This window comes from Seriola dumerili, unplaced genomic scaffold (genome assembly GCF_002260705.1).
Source record: "Seriola dumerili isolate Sdu_G_001 unplaced genomic scaffold, Sdu_1.0 BDQW01000068.1, whole genome shotgun sequence".
NCBI lineage: Eukaryota > Metazoa > Chordata > Actinopteri > Carangiformes > Carangidae > Seriola > Seriola dumerili.
This window is the reverse complement of record NW_019174323.1, coordinates 16717110-16736812: the sequence shown is the minus strand read 5'-3', so window position 1 is coordinate 16736812 and position 19703 is coordinate 16717110. Positions and strand designations below refer to the sequence as shown.

At 40.8% G+C, this 19703-nt stretch overlaps 1 protein-coding gene across 3 annotated transcripts in view; it reads left to right on the top strand.

Moving 5' to 3' along the window:
- The window catches only part of LOC111220126 (urotensin-2 receptor-like), a 33061-nt gene extending 30782 nt beyond the window's left edge, over positions 1-2279 (top strand). For all 3 annotated transcript variants that reach the window (XM_022743104.1, XM_022743106.1, XM_022743105.1), the window contains one exon: positions 1881-2279. The gene's annotated coding sequence lies outside the window, so the exon portion shown is untranslated. The remainder of the gene's footprint in view (positions 1-1880) is intronic.
- The last annotated feature ends 17424 nt before the right edge of the window (positions 2280-19703 follow it).

Below are 19703 nucleotides of genomic sequence, written 5' to 3'. Positions count from 1 at the left end.
AACTGATTAAACTAGCTACTAATGAAGTAACTAAATTAACTATTATACTAATGAACAAACTATTAAGGAACTACCTACTAATGAACTAGCTACTAATGAATTAACTACTAATGAACTAACTAACTGAACTTACTACTAACTAACTACTAATGAACTAACTGAACTAATTACTAATGAATTAACTAACTGAACTAACTAATTGAACTACCTACTAATGAACTAGCTACTAATGAAGTAACGACTAATGAACTAACTGAACAAGCTACTGACTAGTACTGAAATAACTGAACTACCTGCTTATGAATTAACTAACTGAACTAATTACTAATGAACTAACCAACTGAACTAACTACTAACTAACTGTAAACTAGATACTGATTCGTACTTTGATGACTGTGCCTCCACATGTAAACAGTAACACACAGCTGTGTCTGCTGCACACACACTGAGTCCCGCAGTAACACAGTGAAGTTCTGGGTGGCAGCAACGTGAACGAGTGAACTAGACGTCATGTGTTTCATGTGACTGCTGATACAACAGCTGATTTTAGCATCTGGAAAGCTAAAAATATTCAAACGCAGAGCCTTTCTCCGCAAGTCTTAAATCAGTATTTGATTGAATCATTAAACTAATCACGTAGAACAAATATGTGAACTGCTCTGATTGTGAGAGAGAGAGAGAGAGAGAGAGAGAGAGAGAGAGTTAGATCAACAAAGGAGAAGAAATTGGATTAAGAAAGAAAAATAGAGCGAAATGCTGAATTTAAAAGTGTCTGTAGATTCTCCCTCATGCCAACAGCAACAGCTCTGTGTGTGTGTGTGTGTGTGTGTGTGTGTGTGTGTGTGTGTGTGTGTGTGTGTGTGTGTGTGTGTGTGCGTTCACATTTACAGATGTGAGGAGACGGCCTGTAGGTCAGTCCACCACTTAAACTAACTGCTTCTCAGTGTTTGGAGTAAAACTGGAGTTAAGACTCTGTGTGATATGAAAACAGAAACATCTCTGGCGTGCGGACGCTTCTGAGTTTGATTCAAAGGCTCCGTGAAGGCTCCTGGAGAGACCTGGTTCATGTGAGGATAAATGATGTTTTGGTATAAAAATTACACCTGAGGGAAAAGCGCAGTGAAACCAAAGACACCATTCACAGCTAATCTGGCCCTGCCAAATAATCCTGTTAAGCCTGCTCTATAAACCGCTCTATGAAGATTTCTCCGGCTACGTTCACACTGATACGTTTTGGTTTTAAAACTCATCTCTTATTCTACGTTTACTCCTCCGTTCTCACGACTCCAGAGTCTTCAGCCTCTAAAACAGAGACTTTCAGAAACTCTGCTGTACCTGTTTTATTAGGAAAACTCTGAGGTTGTGTTTTATTTTGAAAACTCTGGGGTTGTGTTGTAGTCTGGACAAGCAGAAACTGAGACCTTTGGAAACGATTACATAGGCTCCAACCACATCTCCTGATTGGCTGGTCAACCGCCAGTCCTACAACTGTCTTTGCTGTTCCTCGATCAGAGTATTTGAACTAACCAACTAATCTGCTTCCTGTTTACACCGGCACACACACGTCAGTGAGTGGGTCATGTGATGTGTGTTTTCAGGTGTGTTAGTATGGACGGAGATGATTTCTGATACTCGTCTGGATGGAGATCGATTTGTTTTAAAATGAAAACGTGGACAAAGTCTTTGAGTTTGGATATACTGTGTGTACTGTATATACCTACAGTAATTACTATTTTTACCTGTATGCTGTTTCCAAAGAGAACATGCTTTACAAACAGCTCGAGTGTGTATGTGTGTGTGGGTGTGTGTGTGTGTGTGTGTGTTGAGAGGATTAACAACCACAGTATTAATAGCTGCTCTGTCTTGTGTCTCCCTGACAGGTTTGATATGAGAGCTGTGGTGGATCAGGACAAGAGAGAACCTGCTGGAGGTGAAACAGACCCTGAACACATCACCACAACTATGCAACAGGACGCAGAAAATAAAAGTTTCTTTTGTATTTGCAGCTCAATGCCTGTGGACAAAGCAGCATTGAGCTGGCTGCTGCTGCTTGAGACGTCTGTATTGATCTGTCACTCCCAGGACTTCCTGTGGCATCAGGAGAAAGATGATCATAACAAAAGAGATGTTGTCCTCCTGTGTTTAACCTCTGTCCTTCTCGGTGAATGAGAGGAGATGTGTGCACAGTGACAACAGGGGAGTGATGCTGTTGCACAGGACATTTGTGGATGACATCATCGAGGCATCAGGTGTTTGATTTCCAAAAAAAAAGAGTTTGTTTAATGATTACAGTGACGTTACAGTGACGTTACAGTGACGTTACAGTGACCTTACAGTGACGTGACAGTGACATGACAGTGACGTTAGAGTGACGTTACAGTGACGTTACAGTGCTGTTACAGTGATGTTACAGTGCTGTTACAGTGATGTTACAGTGACGTTACAATGAAGTTACAGTGACGTTACAGTGACGTTACAGTGACGTTAGAGTGACGTTAGAGTGACGTTACAGTGACGTTACAGTGATGTTAAAGGTGGAGTGCTACAGACTGGGTACAAAGTTGTACAGTGTTAACTAACAAACTGTTGTAATATAGAACAACATCAGCCAGTACCATCTTCATCATCATCATGTGTTAGTTAGTGCAAAACAATGTGTTCCTTCAATCAATTAAAACTTGCTTTGAACATTTTGAATACATTGTAAAAAGACTGATCAAACTTTAATATCTTGGTCGAGGAACAGATTTCCTCATAGATGTTGTTACTGATGCTCCATCTAATGATTTTCATCTGTTTACAGATATGTGAACTGTTACTTAATACGACTGTGCAACACTATGGACATCCACAATAAACAAAAAACAGATCTGTGAGGCTCCTCTGAGCCTCCGTTGGCCTCCCAGGCTAGTTTGATCATATTATGGCATCAGCTCTGATATAAGAAAGACTACAGGAGTGTGAGCAGAGTTACAACCAAGCTGTTATATCTCCACTGATTCAACTCCCAGAGCAGCAGAAGACAGGCTGCAAACACTGGCTGGCTGATGCATATTTAACAAATATCCTCTGAAGAAATCATGAGCTTCGTTTGGATGCAAGAGCTTGAAAAATATGACTACAGACTCTGAAGACGTTCAATAGCCTGTTTTAGATGTCGCCTGCTGGCTTTGTATATATGTGCACTGTATACACATAAAAAAAATCAATACTCGCTATAATTACACACATTGGAGTAAAGCTTTATACAATACCCTGTGACTGAGTCTGTCATGTCTTAAACCCATTAGCCACAGGCGGAGTCACAGCTCAGTTTCTTAGTTAAACTCATAAAATCATAACATTTGACTTTTTGCCTGCACTGTCACGCATGGTAAGCTATATACATATACATATATAGATAGATATCTATATATGTATATATCTATCTATATATATATATATAGATAGATATATGATCCTGACCCTGCTGTATATAGGTGTATATGCTTTTAGATGTATAATGATGATGATAATGACATGATGTATAATAATTAAAAGTGACATTCTCAGATTGTGTAAACTGTTGTGTAATTTCTTCTGTTGGAGAAAACTAAATAAATAAACCTGATGTTTATCTGGATTGTCTCAGCTCAGTTTCAAATTCTTCCTCGATTACAAACCAGAGTTTGAAACACTTACAGAGAGAGGATCTGACAAATGGGAACTGAAGAATTTAGCATTTCTGGCTCTCTTAAAGAAACCGTCTGTATCCAGCAGACACAGAACAACACCTTCTTTCCACTGGAGCTGTTTCTGGACATGTGATAAATGTCACTCTACAGTTTCAGGAACTCGTGTGCTTCAGCTCGATGTCACTTGTTGCTGAACGGGTAGCATCTCCATGACGACTGATGACGTCTGTTGGCTGGAAATGACAGATGAAGTGAACTTCAGAGGTGAATACAAAGTCGATGGATGGATGTGATTTAATGTGAATTCACCCAGAGCGATGTGTGATCCACAGAGACGCGTTGCAAATGTTTCAACAAGAAATTCACACAAATCCTGAATGTGCTTCATAAACATACAGAGTGAAAAGACACCGCTGCTAACAGGCTCACCGCTATCATACAGTGCGAAGCCTCAGTGTGAATGACAGGAGGCTTTGCTTTCTCTCTGAACACACCTGGGATGAAGAGTAGAAGAAGTTGGTGACTGATCTGTGAGTTCATTAAATTAAAACCTCTTGTCAATTATTCAAGCCTGAAGATATTTATTCTTAAAGGTGCAGATGAAGTAAAGTCAGGTTTCCTGACAGTCTTACTCTTTAATGTCACCTACAGCAGCCTGGTTAATGTTCTTATATGGTTTCTATGTCTCTATCAAACTGTACTTGAATACATGAATTACAGGGTTAAGAACAGACTTCTCCATATTAATGAAGCCACTCGGGACATCCATCCTCTCAGTTGTTCATTCTTTAGCTCACTACATGAATCTCCACCCACTTCATCAGGCTGTGGTATGATAAATTATCTCACAGAGTCCAGGGGGTTTGTCTGAAGAAACCCACTCAACATCCCCAAACTTCCTCTGAAGCGTTTTCATTATCACATCCTGAGCTGAGCTGACTGGAGGAGGAACTGAAAACTGAGGATTAGTCCCAGAGTCCTGAGGGAAGAGAGAGAGCGTATCAACTGTAACAGAAAATTTGAAAATGTGATGAAAGTTGAATAATTAAATAATTATCACATTAACGATAGACCTTATTTGCTGTGACATTTATTTTCCTTTCCTTCAGAAAAACAAGAATAATCCTCATAACATAATATAATTATTATACAGCACTTATATATAAATAATTGTGATATAATATATTACAAAAACAAGTTTACAAAGTGATTCACAGACATTAAAACTCAACGTACAGAACTAAGAGTCCAATCGTGACATCATCAGAGCAGAAGACCAGATCCAGATTACCTGAGATTAAAATGATGAAAGAGGTTTGATCCAGCTGTTTGAGATAATTGTGAAAACATAAACCTGATTATTACAGCATCACCTTGAGGTCAAGGAGGTCATTACATGTGTCTGAGCTGTGGGTGGAATTTGTGACACACCTGCCAATTTCTGGTGTTTTTAGGTCTAAACAATACTGACCTACTGGCAAAGCTAATGTTAGCCAACTCTCAAACAGAAACAGAGCAAACTCCTCATCCGTCTTCATGTCTCTCAGAGTTGGACCATCACGACCACCAGGACCAGTTGGACGCCGGTGTCAAGTGTGCCAGCAAATCGGCCGGTGGGCCGTGAAGACATCCATAAAGTTGTTAAAGTTTTATCCGGTCCCATCAGTCTCTGTCCCTGGCCCTGTCTGTGTGCCTGTCATTCAGAGTGCAGGCCGGTCTCAGTGGATAAATCCAGGTCTTCTTTCTGAGTCGGACCGTGCAGTCTCCACCACTGGACAGTCTGTTACTAATGTTAATGCAGTTCTTCACCTGATCACAGCAACAACTTCTTCAGTTTTTGTTCTGTTGACCTTCTCCTCTTTGGCTGCACCTCCTTCTTGACTTCATGTTGTAAAGTATCTTCTGCCATCACGTCACCACTGGTAGAGATTTCTTCCACCTTCACCTCCGGTCTTTGCGCCAGTGTCTCATCTGCAATCTCCCAGTTATTCCATCTCAAAACTCCACACCGTCAGACAGTGACAGGAGGATAGACTGGTCCTTCTCCTTCCCCTAGTAATGATTGGCACCATCTGTTAGCATCTGCCAGATTTACATCTCTCCCTCCCTACTGCCTCTTTCCCACATCTCCTCTCTTCTCTGCTTCTTCTCCTCATGCTGTTGCCGATTAGCAGTAATGATGCTGTGTGTTTGTTTATTCCCATATACAGCACAAGGACTGTGGAGGGACGCACACAACAGACAGCCAGAGGAACAATGAGGAGATACTAACTGACTTTGATAAAAAACAATCACTCACTCTGCCTTTGAGATCTGGACAGTCACAGAGTCAAGGCTCCTGCTACTGATGTAAATCACTATTTAAATATATCTAATATGATCAAGTTGAAAACTACAGTATATGTTTTTTCTCCTGCCAACTGCAGTGAAATAATTGATATGGAAAGCTGTATAAACCTGCACAAAACAAAACTGAACAGCTAAATTTACATCATGCAAAGTCTACTCAACTTAACTGTACAAAGTGCTGAGTGCTGCCTCTCTCTGTTTGCTGAGTGCAGTCTCTTCACTTTCATCCCAATGGGATCGACCGCTGATCAGCATTTCCGAACCATGCAGGCTCTCCAGGCCACTCCACAGGCCTCAAACACAAAGTAGCACTAAAACAGAAATACATGGTGATTGCAGTTTGGATTCCTTAAACAAAGGTTTTGCTCTTTGCCCCTGTGTTCACTGCAGTTTTCACTATACAACTGAAAATGCAGAAATGTTTTTAAGTCATCAGAGTTTTTAAGTTATGCGTTATGCGATATTGACTGTGGTCCTCTGAGATGAGATATGAAATATTCAGCTGGAGGCCTAATGAGCTGCTTTAAATCAATCAGTCTGACCGTATACATCCTGCTCCACTTGCACCTGGGCCAATGATCTGTTTCCTCATATGTGAAACTGTAAATTCATTCATGTGTTGAACCACATAGAGGAAAACCTGCAGCTACATGCAATCCAAACAGCCTGGCCTCAGGGCTTTAGTAGACTTGATGGTCAGATGGTAAATAAATAGTCAAACAAACAAATCACATCTCCTCTTGATAAAAATGACTGGCTGTGAAAGTACTGACAATAATAAATCATAAAAACTACATGAGGAAAGAGGAATATAGTATTGTTGATGGGGTATTTTCACAGGTCTTCAAAGGATAATTCCAGTTCATTTCACAACTTATTTTCAGAGTTCAGATCATTATCTGGACTCTGGTATCCAACCAGAGTCCTGAGTATTTATAACATTCAACTGTTTCAGCTTGATGACCCTGAAGAGTTTGGATATGAGCGTTAGGCTGGATCCTCTATGGTGATGCAGAGAATAACATTTAGTTTTACCAGAATTTAAAACAAGTTCATGTTTGATAATGGCTTTAAATGGTTTTACAATGGCCAGATTATGAGAAGAACCACTGGTAAATAAAATAGTGTCATCTGCATAAAAGCGAACATGACAGTTTGATATTGACCAAGAATGGACCCTTGTGGAACACCTGTACTGACACTGAGGGAGTTCTATCTGAAGGTCATGAAACATTTAATGGACTGTTCATTTACACCAGTTGAGTTTAGTTTATATGGTAGAATATCATGATTGACTGAATCAAATGCTTCAGATAGGTCAATGAAAAGTGCAGCACAATGGTGATTATTGTCCAGGGCTAGTGTCGTACACACACACATACATAATGCTGCTGTGACATGGTCTGAATCCTGACTGCTCAGGCTGTAATGTGTGACTCTAGAAACAGTTCAGAATTTACTAGGGACTGGAAAATTGCATGTTATCACGTGTATATTATGTGAAAGGATTTGACACAACACTTCACACACTTCTGATAATGTGGAGCTGAGTAACACTTCTATGTGTTGGAAACAGGAAACAGGAATTAGGAAATGGAAATTAGTCCCTTTTTGTTTGTTAGTGCTTTGTTTGGCAGCCAATGGCTGGAAGGATCATGAAGAGAATTGGTAGAAGGACGGCAGCATGAGATTCGACTGTGAGGAAAAAGCTGTTTGTAGAGAGTTTGTTACTGGATAAGGATGAAGTAGTAAAAAACAATCAAAGATAGACCAGGATAAACTGACAGAGGTGATTCCACATGACTTGGCTCTGAATGGATGCGTGACTCCAAAAGCAGGGATGGCAGGACAGAGCTCAGAGAGGAGCCAACGTGATAAATCAGGAGTGTATTGAGGTAAAAGGATGAGCTTTGAGAGAAGCTGTGACACAGGAGGAAGTGAGAGTGAGCGAGAAGAGACGGATTTTAAAATACTTCTGAAGTTTGGTAACGAACAACGTGCACAACCCCTTAATCCAATCAAGCTAACAGAGACACCGAGGAGGGTCACAGGACACATCAAGCGAGCAACAGTGTGTAAGGAGGGTCGTGATTTAATTAATAATTGATCTGTTGCACAGATGAAATTCAGAGAGAAAAAGATAATAAACTGAAACTAGTAAAGTGGTGGAAATAATCATAATCAGAAAAAGACAACAAATTACTAAAAGAGTAATCCAGGTAATGACATATGTATTGAAATGGAGGAACATATGATGATTGATAATGGGGGAAAGGAATTACAGCAGTGAGGATGTACAAAACAAGAGCTGAGCCAAACAGCTCTTCACTTCGAGAGCAGAGTCGTGTCAGATGTCAGATATGTTACTTACAGAGGTTTGGTCACAAAAGAAAAGATGGTCCAACCCAAGTTCATCCTCTCACTTACTTAGTTAGAAGTTTCTTACTTCTCTACGCCCGTATTCACAAAGAATTTTATCTCACCACAAAGAGTTTTCTGAGGTCACACTAAAAGTTTCTAACTACAAGTTTTCTTTTTCCTGGATCTGAACCATAGTAGCTGCAGAATGCTGTCTTATATAGAAGCAGCAGCTACCTGCACAGGTGTGCTGATGGCAGATCAGACCATGTTTAACTGGGTCATGTAACTGAATTAATGAAACTGTGGAAAGGTTTTGGGATTTATTAAAGTTATTGAACTGGAAAATTGTGTTTCAGTTGATAAGGTATATTTGTTTAACATGAAAACTGGCAGTAGAGGTGCAGACTGTGTGAAATAGATGGTAATTGATCTAATTAGATTTTAGTCTAGGGGGAGGACCTTAGCTGTTACAGGCCGCTGGCCAGCGAGACTCTCGAGGAGTAGTGAGGACTGTGAGTGTGGTTGTGAACCTCACAGGTGACGTCTACAAGTTGTATATATTTTTGTTTTGTTTTGTTTTTGCTGTGGACGTCTAAGTCTTTTCCCCTCTCTATCTTTGTAAATAAAAGCACCTCGAGCCACCTTGTTGTTTTTCTGTTGACAGTTGACCCACAGTTTCTGTGACACAGTGGTCTGATTATATGAGCTTGAGCCAAAAAATACACATGCCGTATTTAAATCTCTCCAGTGAAGAGGAAAATAAACATTAACACTCAGCTGACTGACAGCTGACTTCCTGTTCCCTCACGTCTGACTGAGCAGCATTAAGACTGAGTTTTAGTCCGACTCTGTAAACGAAGGTTTTCCTGCTGGTGCCGCTGCTCGGATGTTGTTGCCTTGGTAACAAATGCAGACGTTGACAACAAGAGAAACCTGTGTCCTTGAGAATGCAGGAACACCACATGTAAAATACCACTCTGTATAATATACAAATGAGCATCAAAGTGAAAAAGACAATGATACAAACTTTCAGAATAAAATCACACTCTGGTGGAAGGACATACTGTAGATCTACAACATGTAGATCGACTCCTCAGCTGTTCAACTTGACATAACAACTGCGATCAGTGAGACAATTAACATCCTCTGTCAGTAATGATTTATATTAGATTACACACACATATATAAACACACTCATATCATTAGCACACACTCACATAAATAATAATAAACATGTGATTTTGTTCTTGATCAGCTTGTTGCTTTTTTAAAAAACTCCATAAGACTTAAAAGAAAAGAGCATTTAAACTGAAAAACTGAGGTTTCATGTCAGAGAGTATCCTGTCAGAGTTATAAAATTACTATATCGGAAAAATTAAACAATAACAGTGAAATGAATTAATTCTAAAGGAGAGAAAGCTAGAGGAAAAACAAACCTGAGGTGATAAATCTGTGCTGAATACAGACACCCAGGATACTCAGTATGTTATAAAGTTAATTCTACAGGTTGTTTCCTGCAGTGACATCAGGTACATGAAATAAAGCAGTGATGTAAATCAACAGTAATTCCTACCCTGTGAATCACATTGTTCTCTAAGGGTTCAACGACTCCAGATGTGAACTTTTCTTTTGACTCGTCAGGAAACCACAGCTAGAACGAACAATGTTAACGAGGCTCCATCCATTAAAGTGTAACAGTGAAACAGCACGCACAGGAAGAATACACGGGATGCAGCCATTGTAAACGTCAGCCATTACTGTCATGTTTTCCCTATGAGCAGCAACGGGAGAGGTTTTCATTTCATCACGTCTTTTTCAATACAGCAGTTAAAAGCTCATGTGAACACAGTCAGATCAAGTGGCTGTTAATATCGCTTCACCACAGCTCAACGATTCCTGAACTCGGAACAATGTGATGGCTATTTTACTCTTCCTCACACACACCGGCTCAGTCACACACGAGGAGCGTCTTGCCTCTCTGCAGAGACTGGTGGGAAACGAGGAAGATACTGATGAGCTGCAGGAGAGAATGAAGACGCACAGGAACATATAAGAAACAAAAGACTTCGAAACAAGCAAACCTCCAGAGAGGAAGGAGAAACACAGGCGTCCTTGAACTGATCATCTCTACAAAACAAGAATTACCGCCAGTCACAATTGTCACAGTTTGATTCCAGCTGTCGTGTGAAATACAGGGTTGTTATTACTCTGATTGCTAACACTGTGTTCTATAAGGAAGTGATTGTTTGTTTGTTTGTGTTGTTGACTCTTGTGATGTCACAGGAAGAATCAGATCCTCTCCTTGTGTCTCAGACAGATGTGTGTGAATCTGTAATGGCGTGTAGCACATTCATCAATGTTTCATGTCAGAACCCGCTATTATTACAGTATTATTACATTTAATAATGACCAGAGGTGTTTCATTGCAGAACATTATGACGTCACAGTGAAGTTGACCTTTGACCTTTTGGATATAAAATTGTATCACTTCCTTTTATCCTTTACAGACATTTGGGTTATATAATTATAATTAGTGTAATAATTAGTGAATGAATTCGTGAGTTAAAAGTTTTGTGAGGTCACAGTGACCTTGACCTTTGACATTTGACCACTAGAATCTAATCTATATAACATATATGACCGTGTCAACCGCAGTCATAAAGTTGTGAACATGTCAGATGAAGGACAGTGTTTGGAGACTCAGGTGTTCACTGAAGCTCAGAGGTGTAACACTAAAATGACTCCCACCTAAACAAATAGGTAGAAAACCAGTGGGAACCTTTTTACACGTGGAACTGTTTTGTAACGTTCACATGGAAAATAAAGGAATAACAGTAACATGACAAAAGGCTACAAATGCACCAAACCCATACTGCTCAAAAGGCCATCACCATGGTGATAAGACAGCGGTGATGGCGATGGGCGTCAGAAATGCTCCATGGTTGCAGTAGTCATAGAAACCGTAACCAAGATGAGTCTCATTTAACAGTACAAATAGTTTATAGTTTATTCTTTACTGAGCATGAAAAAGTTTTGCATGATTATGTTTTTTGTTTGATTCACATTCTCTGTGGTGTAGTTCTAAGCTACACACACACACACACACACACACACACACACACACACACAGATGTAATCAGATTACATTACATTTGAGGAGGTTAACATAGAACAGAAGGACTATACCACAGAAACAGTCCAGTCAAAGTTCATACACTGTAACAATAAATTCACATTCATAGTCGGTTGGCTCAAGAAAAATCATGATAGGTCATTAGTATCAGACATAAGTGGTCAAACACTTAACAGCTGCTTGAGCTAAAAGGGTTCAAGTAGCTGTATGAGCTGATACTGAACACATTTCTGTGACACTTAGAATAACCTCCTTTATTCTGAAAATAGCTCAAACACATATATCAATATAGATATATATATATACACACACACACACACACACACACTTCCTGTTCATGACGCTCTGCTCATACACCAAAGAATATCAAAGAGACCATGTGGCAGCTTCAGGGACTCACCAGATCTGTTCATGAACTGCTCCTTTGTGTCGCAGACACTGTGAATGGAAATTGCAGTAGATAACTAAATTGACTTGAATTCACGTATTATTTTAAAACAATGTCTGTGCCTGTTTTTATTTAGAAATCACTCACCCTGTGTGTCCACTGTTGTTTTACTCCCTGTCTTTTTCACCTGTGTCTGTCTGTTCCCGGTCCCCGATGGTTCCTTGTGGTCCTGAGTTTTACCTGTAGACTGGATTACCTTAGTTTGGATTGTTGTGTTTCACTTTTGTCTCAGTTAAAACGACTTATTTCTCTGCCCAGCTTGTGTTTGAGTTTGTCTGAGAACATTCACAATATGAAAACATAACTTTAATTTTTAATATCAATAGATTGTGTTATTATTACTTTAACATTGGGGATAATAATTTTTGAAACTACAGTTCCCACAGAGGCTGCAAACATTCTTTACAGACTGAGGTCGAGACCTTCCACTGTTTGTTCTTGAAGCATCGCCCTGACTGTTCCATAACTTTAACCAGGTGTTTATTGCTGTAACCATGACGATGAACGTCTCCTGACCTTAAGTAAACCTAACCTAAACCACAATGTTTCCCCAAACCTGAGTCGTCTTTGTGCCTGAACATGAATCACAGATAAATTCTACGTATGTTTAGTGGCAGATTTTTTTCACATGCATGAAATTTATGGTGACGCGTCCGAGACACCAGTTCATAAACCTGTAAAAAATAAAACTGTGGTTTTCAAACCTTCATCGGGATCAGCTTCTCACTACTTCACACTGTGACAGCGGACTCCAATATATTAAAGTTGTAGCAACAGGCTCAGAATCACTTCACTCTCTCCAATGGTGTCACTACGACAACCGGCCTGTTTACAGTGAACTGCTCTGAGGCAGCGGAGGAGCGACACATACTTACACCTCCACCAGCTGATCTGACAAACACAATTTAATCTCCGCGCACGTTCAGTGGGACAGAGATACCAAAGAAATTAAAGATTAAAAACACATCTGCTTTTCTACATCTGCATCATCCCTGCATCACCCATCATTCACATTTAATACCTGAAAAGACAGAAATCAACAACCCAAGACAAGAAACAACCAATATATGAAATGACGACGAGGAAAAAGAACGGACACACAACAAGTTTAGTTTGGAGTACATGTTAAGTTGTAATTTAAATCACAAGTGATTTTCACTGAGCTGCTCTTCAGCAGAGAAACGATGCAGCTGAATCTGGTCGACTTTGGTCTGTAATACATTTTCATTAACACACTTTATAGATTTATGGGAAACACCGTGTTATTTGTGGCCTCAGCCCGGATCGCACCACAGTCCAGAACAAACTAATTTAAGTTACTAAAACATCTGTGTATCTGAGGTTATTCCGACTGTGAATCATGACCTCAGTTTTGTATCTATGAACCTATAAATCAGACCACCTTAAATCAGACCACCTTAAATCAGACCTGTGTTAGCGGTCCCTTAATGGAGCAGCTGAATAATTTGCAGCAGTAGATGTAAAGTCAGTGAGGTCTTTACAGTCACAGTCATCTGTTGTATTTATGTTGCCACGAACATCTCTGTTGAAGGAATCATGCTCCTGTCTGAATGCACTGATTATCTCATCAACTTCACTCTGGAATAAATATGAAATAAAATATGACTCGGTCTGGTAAAGTCTGCCGTCATGTAGACCAGCTCAGTGTCAGTCCTGGTTTTAGAAATAAGTCCGTCTATCCTCTGTTTTTCCTGTTTCCAGCCTCCTGAAACCTGATACACATTCCAGTGATTTGACAGTAATGACTGTTTCTGCCTCTGTCATCGTCAAGTATTTTCTTCAGTTAGCTGCACATTCCCCCCTCTCCACAAACCATCCAATCAGAGCTCTCGGTGCTGACTCACTGACTGACAACTGCAGGACTCCCCATCAGCTGTCAGACACACCGTCAGCCGCCAGATACTTCATCAATCATGGTCTGAATGTGACAGTCTATCTGAGTATTGTTGCTGACCATGTTCTCCTCTAATGACCACCTCCAGCAGGATAACGCTCCATGTCTCGAACTGTTTTCATCAACATGACAGTGAGTCCAGTGATCTTCAGTGCCCCACCCCCCACCCCCAGTCTCCAGACCTGAATCCAGTAGAACACCTTTGGGATGTGATAGAACAGGAGTTTGGCAGCATCTATCTATCATCTGATGAACTGAGGAACTACCCAGAGTGTGTGTGTGTGTGTGTGTGTGTGCGCGTGTTGTGTTCCTAATAAAGTGATCACTGAATGTGTAATCATCAAGTTTGACCTACAGACGCTCTGAGGCTTTTTAAAGCTGACGTCTGCAGGACAGATTATTTCCTGTAGCCGTCCTGAAGTTGAATGACACCTGAGATTTTAAAGTCTGTGATGAAACTGCAGGGGCTGATCTTCATTAAACATGCCCTGTCTGCTGCTATTGGCCGAGGGCTTCACACCCACTGCCCAAAGGCTGCAGCCCAGAACACAGCAGAAGAAGAAGGTCAGGCCAGGTCTCTGCACATTAATACTCCTCGAGTCTATAAATCCTGCATGATGTTCCTCTAAGACAGAACCCGTCCTCCTGGTCTAATTTAATTGAGTTAATTAGTAAACGCAAAAGACTTTCTTGATAACAGGCTCCGAACATGAGGAAGAGCTGCAGTGGAGGATAAACACACAAACACCATTACTCACCTCTGAAGTGACATATACACCTGGTTCACTTTAACTAGGCTCCATCTGAGATCACTGCCTGTGACCAGAGTGAGTATCAACCCCACAGTTAGTATCAACCCCACAGTAAATATCAACCCCACAGTAAATATCAACCCCAGTTAGTATCAACCTATGAAGCTACAGATCATTATTTAGGTTGTATCTTTAAACTGTGCAGATGATCAGATGTTGAACCACAGACTCTGGTGTTTCTCAGAATGGATGTGATCTGTTTGATCATTGCTGACCAGCTGTGCACACAGATTTATCACACTAATATTTGTATCGGTGACACAGTGACTTCGACTTGACTGAAGAATTTATTATCGCATTGTTTCATGTACAACTACAAAAACCAAAAAGCCCCTTTGTTCCACTTTAAATTGGCTCAGTGTAAAAATACCTCCCTCCCACCATCTCTGTTTTAATGATTTAAGACAAACTGACAGATGGTGACTGGATCCCTGCTTCTTTAAAACTCTGGAAACTGGATTCTGTTGGAAAAGTTAATGTTCAAGGTTTTAGCAGGTCAGTAGAAAACTACAGGTGTTAATTAGCTAAACCAATCACTGAACACGATGCTGACACACAGTGTACGGAAACATGTCAGGATGCAAACAGCTAATGCGACGTCTAATTTTCGAACATTTTCAGCTTGTTTTGAGGGTTTGTCAGCCCGACCTTTACTTGACACAGATAACAATAATAATAAACTTTAATTAACATTATAAGATATGAGATGTCAAGAGGAAATAAAAGTTCAGGCTTCACAGTGTCATAGAGCTTCTGTCTAGAGTCTTTGGCTGCTGTTATGTGGTGTGCGCACCTGCCTGGTTTGGTAAATGGAGATTTTTTAAGACCAACAATGACCCTCCCTCTGTGACGTCACTGTGTTTTAACAATGCTTACAGAGTAAACTCCCCCTGAAGCTTTTTTTTTTTTCTGGTTTGACGTCATCAAACTTCATCTCACACTTTCAGATAATAAAGTTAAAAGCTCTGTGGTATGTTGAGGCCCGGCCCGGCCCGGCCCCCCCCCACCACCTCTCACCCGTCTCGTCCTCTGAGCTGAGGACACGGCTTCACCTTCCTGCTTCATGTTAATCTCCTTCGTTAAGTGTGGTCTTTTCCAGGCGGCAGCGGGTTCTGTCTGGTGGGTGGAGCATGTCATTATTAACCCAGCAGGACTCACACCTACGGCTGGAAGGAGGAGTGGGCACGGGACTTTGTTTGTGCTCTCAGTCTCAGTCTCAGCGATGAGAGACTTCTGCGATGTGGAGGTGGAGAAGGTTGGCTTTAAGTCCTCTCCATGGTCTGTACTCATGAACACTTCAGTCCATCATCAGTAATTTCACACAAACCCATACAAGGTGTTGTAATGAAAAGGAGCTGGTACCATTACACCTCTCAGTCGGACAATCCTTTCTCATACAGTCACTCAGAAACAGAGCCAGGCAGCGTTCCTTTGTTCTAACCTGACCTCACATCCTGTAATAAACCATGAGCTGTGATATGTTTCATTCAAACAACAATAAGAACCACATTTCCTTAAAAGAACAACCTCCTGTTTGTTCCTTTGGTTCTGGCTTAACTGGAACTGACAGAGCAGAACACAGAGAACTGACCTGAGAGGACTCACCTCTACCATCCTCCTGTTCTTTACGAGCCGCATAAAACACGTGAATAATAAGGCCGTTCAAATTAATGGTGCAATAAATACAGACTATGGGGGAATCTATCAGTTTGAATGACATCACCTGGAATTACCCAACTCGTTGTAATCTTTTATACAAACGCTCAAAGAGCTGGTTCCTGTGATGCAACAAACACCGACACACACCGACACTGACAAACACTTTCATTTGACTCGACTCAACTCGCCATGAGAGACGAACCAGCTGCACACGCATCAATAAAACATGATCACGTGATCATTGAGCACGTCTCTTTGTCAGATCGTTTCACCTGTTTTCGTGAACATTTTCAACTTGTGCACAAAACAAGCCGAGTGTAAATTTGAAGAACTTTGGACCAAAGTCTTTTCACTCGGCTCAGATGGAAAAGTTGTTGCACTGATGAAAGCGAAATGTAATCGAGCGTAATGAGGCGTTGAACTGTAGATCTGTGACCTCCAAAAGACAAAAAGAGGATACTGGACTCAACTCTCATCATCTCCGTCTCTCCGCTGCAGGAAAACTCTGCAGCGAAGGAAAAGATCAGGTCGTCTCTCCAGCACCGAGGAAGAAACAGAGACGCGAGAGCCTCTGACAGAATGAGTGGAAGAAACCAGCGGCGGTTGAAGAGACCATGAGAGAAGTGGCACAAAGAAGAGCTTCTGATCATTAGAACCAATGAAAAGAGGCGAGTTCAGCACAGTCAGCTGAAACAGAGCGCACACTGAGATGTGAGCAGAAACCAAGTTGATCTAGTTATTGATTCAGCAGGAGGCTGAGAGGAAGGAGAATCCGTCAACTCCCCTCATCCTTTCCTTTCAAGTATTTCTGTTAAATAGTTCCTTAGAGTTCAAAAGATTATTCTGTCCGTCTTAATAGACACAGAATATAAATACAATAAGAACATTATACTGCAGCAGATATGGAGGATTATTTTTCTAATCATCAATAATACTTTAATCCACTCTGGTAACTACTGAGTCAGTATCAGCTCCTTTCAGTGATTGAACTTCATCCTCTTCAGTTCCTTTCGAGTTCTTTCACATCAATCAATAATTTAACTTCACCCAGAATTTACATTTAAATTTCTTTCAGCAGTTACACATTAGCTTTTCTCCGCGTGGGCGTTTTTCAGTATTTGAGCTCTTTGTGAAAGTCGTCTGAAGCCTCAGAGACAAAGACAGAACTGGTCCTGGTCCTGGTCCTGTATCTGGGTAAAATCTATTCAGCACTGGACTGCAGTCAAAACAAATCTGGTTCCAGTAACTGTCACTTCAGCTGCACATGATGGACTTGTTTGTGCTCTTTTTCCATCTTTTACCCGCTGCTGTTGGTTCCAGTTCTGAACACATGGATAAATAGCTGAAAGTAAACATCAGTGCAGACTGTGGTTTTGCCTTCAGATCATTTTCTTAGCGAGGCTTTCGGGGGATGAAGGACTGCAGGCTACCAGATGTCGGCGTCTCCCGGACGCTTTGTTGTTTTTGTGGTCGTTTCCAGTAGTTAGTCCGATCATGTTTTCACTGCACCACAGTTTCAGGTGGTTTCAACGTCTTTATTTCGGCACTAAAAGGTTCGATTTTAGTCACTCAATCCATAAACGCTTGATCTCACTGATCATAAAATCAGAGTTCTCTCTAGAAGAACCAACAAACATCAGAACTGTTCAGAGTCACAGCTCAGAGCTGGCAGCAAACACAGCCTCAAAGGCCAGTTTCTAACCTGACCCTGACCCTGACCCTGACCTCAGTCTGTTCTGAGAAATGAGCTTCCCCTTGATCCAGAAACAGCCCCGACGTCACAGCAAGTCAATCAGTTCACATGGAAACGGTTATGAATCGGAGATGAATGATTGCTCACGTGAAAACCACGCACACACCGAGAGAGAGAGGAAAGAAGCACAAGGGGAAAAATTACTGCTATAATTTCAACATATTACCTCTGAGTGCTGAGGATGCTTTTTGCTCTACACTTAAGGACACAGCAAAGATTAAAGTAAGTGGTGAGATGAGTCCATCTTTATCTCGTCTTTTTTCGTTTGGGTAATGGAAGTGAGCGATGAATTATCACTCGGAGCAAATATCTACAACACGACGTGACAATAAGTAATTACCCCTGTGGGGTTTTAGTATTACTTAAATGAAAGATAGTGGTAAAGATTTTTAAAATATTTTTCTTTTTTTTTTAATTCCTCCCAAGAACGATGATGAAGATCATTATCAGAGGACACACGCGGTACATGTGCGATGCTGCTAGTGAATATAATGAAAAACCTTTTACTGATTTCTTTCTGCTTTCCTGTCCGATCGTTTGACTTCCTCAGTCCTCAATGACGAGTTAAATACGAATCATTAACATGTTGAATGTAATCTGTCACTGAGGGTGAATATGTATCTGTCAGTTCACACTGCCGTTTATTCAGCTAACCTGAGCATGTGACTTCACATGCCAATCAGCATATTGATTAGCCACACCTCCTGCTGGTAGCAGAGGGACGGAGCTACTAGCCTCAGACATCTGTAGTGATTTGTCCCTCTATGTTGTGATCATCCAGTGGTGCAAAAAACTCCTCAGTGCAAAAAGTCAAAGTTCATAACTTAAAGCTGAAAGACCCTCAAAACTTCAAAATAAAAGCATGTCTCTATTTATGACTAAACAAGCAACATTTAACACAAAAACTGACTGAGTGTAGTTTGATCAAATTTAACTCACAGCAGTCTCACAATACACTGTTAATACATTAAATCCAGATGAAAGTGTTTCATGTGGCGTTTTCAAATTTACCCTCGCTCACTTCCCGGCACTAAGTAGAGCAGAGACAAAAATGTCTAGAAATAAAGAAAATAAAACTGTTGTAACTTTGTCATAGAAAAGTTTTTATCCAGGATGATGTTTCTCACAGAATAATTTAATAATGAAATGACAACAACCAGCCTGTGAACATTGACATTTATCAGCTAAATAGCTCTCAGGGGGGAATACTGGATTTAATTTGGTGAGTGCAGATGTCGCGTTAGCTATATTGACATCATAATCTGAGAATATGTCACTGTGTGTTTACAGCGCATTGTGCTCATGGTCACATGATGAAACAATGGGACCCTGGGCACAGACATGTAAAGGCCTCACTCCTCCCCTGCACAGGAGAAAGACACTCACTGAAAACTTTTTGATTTAAGGTCATTTCTTGTCTTTTTGTGGTGGTTTTGTGAATCTTTCATTGGCATCTTGCAGGCCAACGGGTCCCTTGACCTTTTGCTCCCCTTGGCCTGTGGTTGGCCAGTACAGTAATCTTACTTTCCGCCGGTGCTGCTACATATTAAGAGAAGAAACCAGCAGTCTGAGGCTGTTACACCTGTACAGTAATCCGTC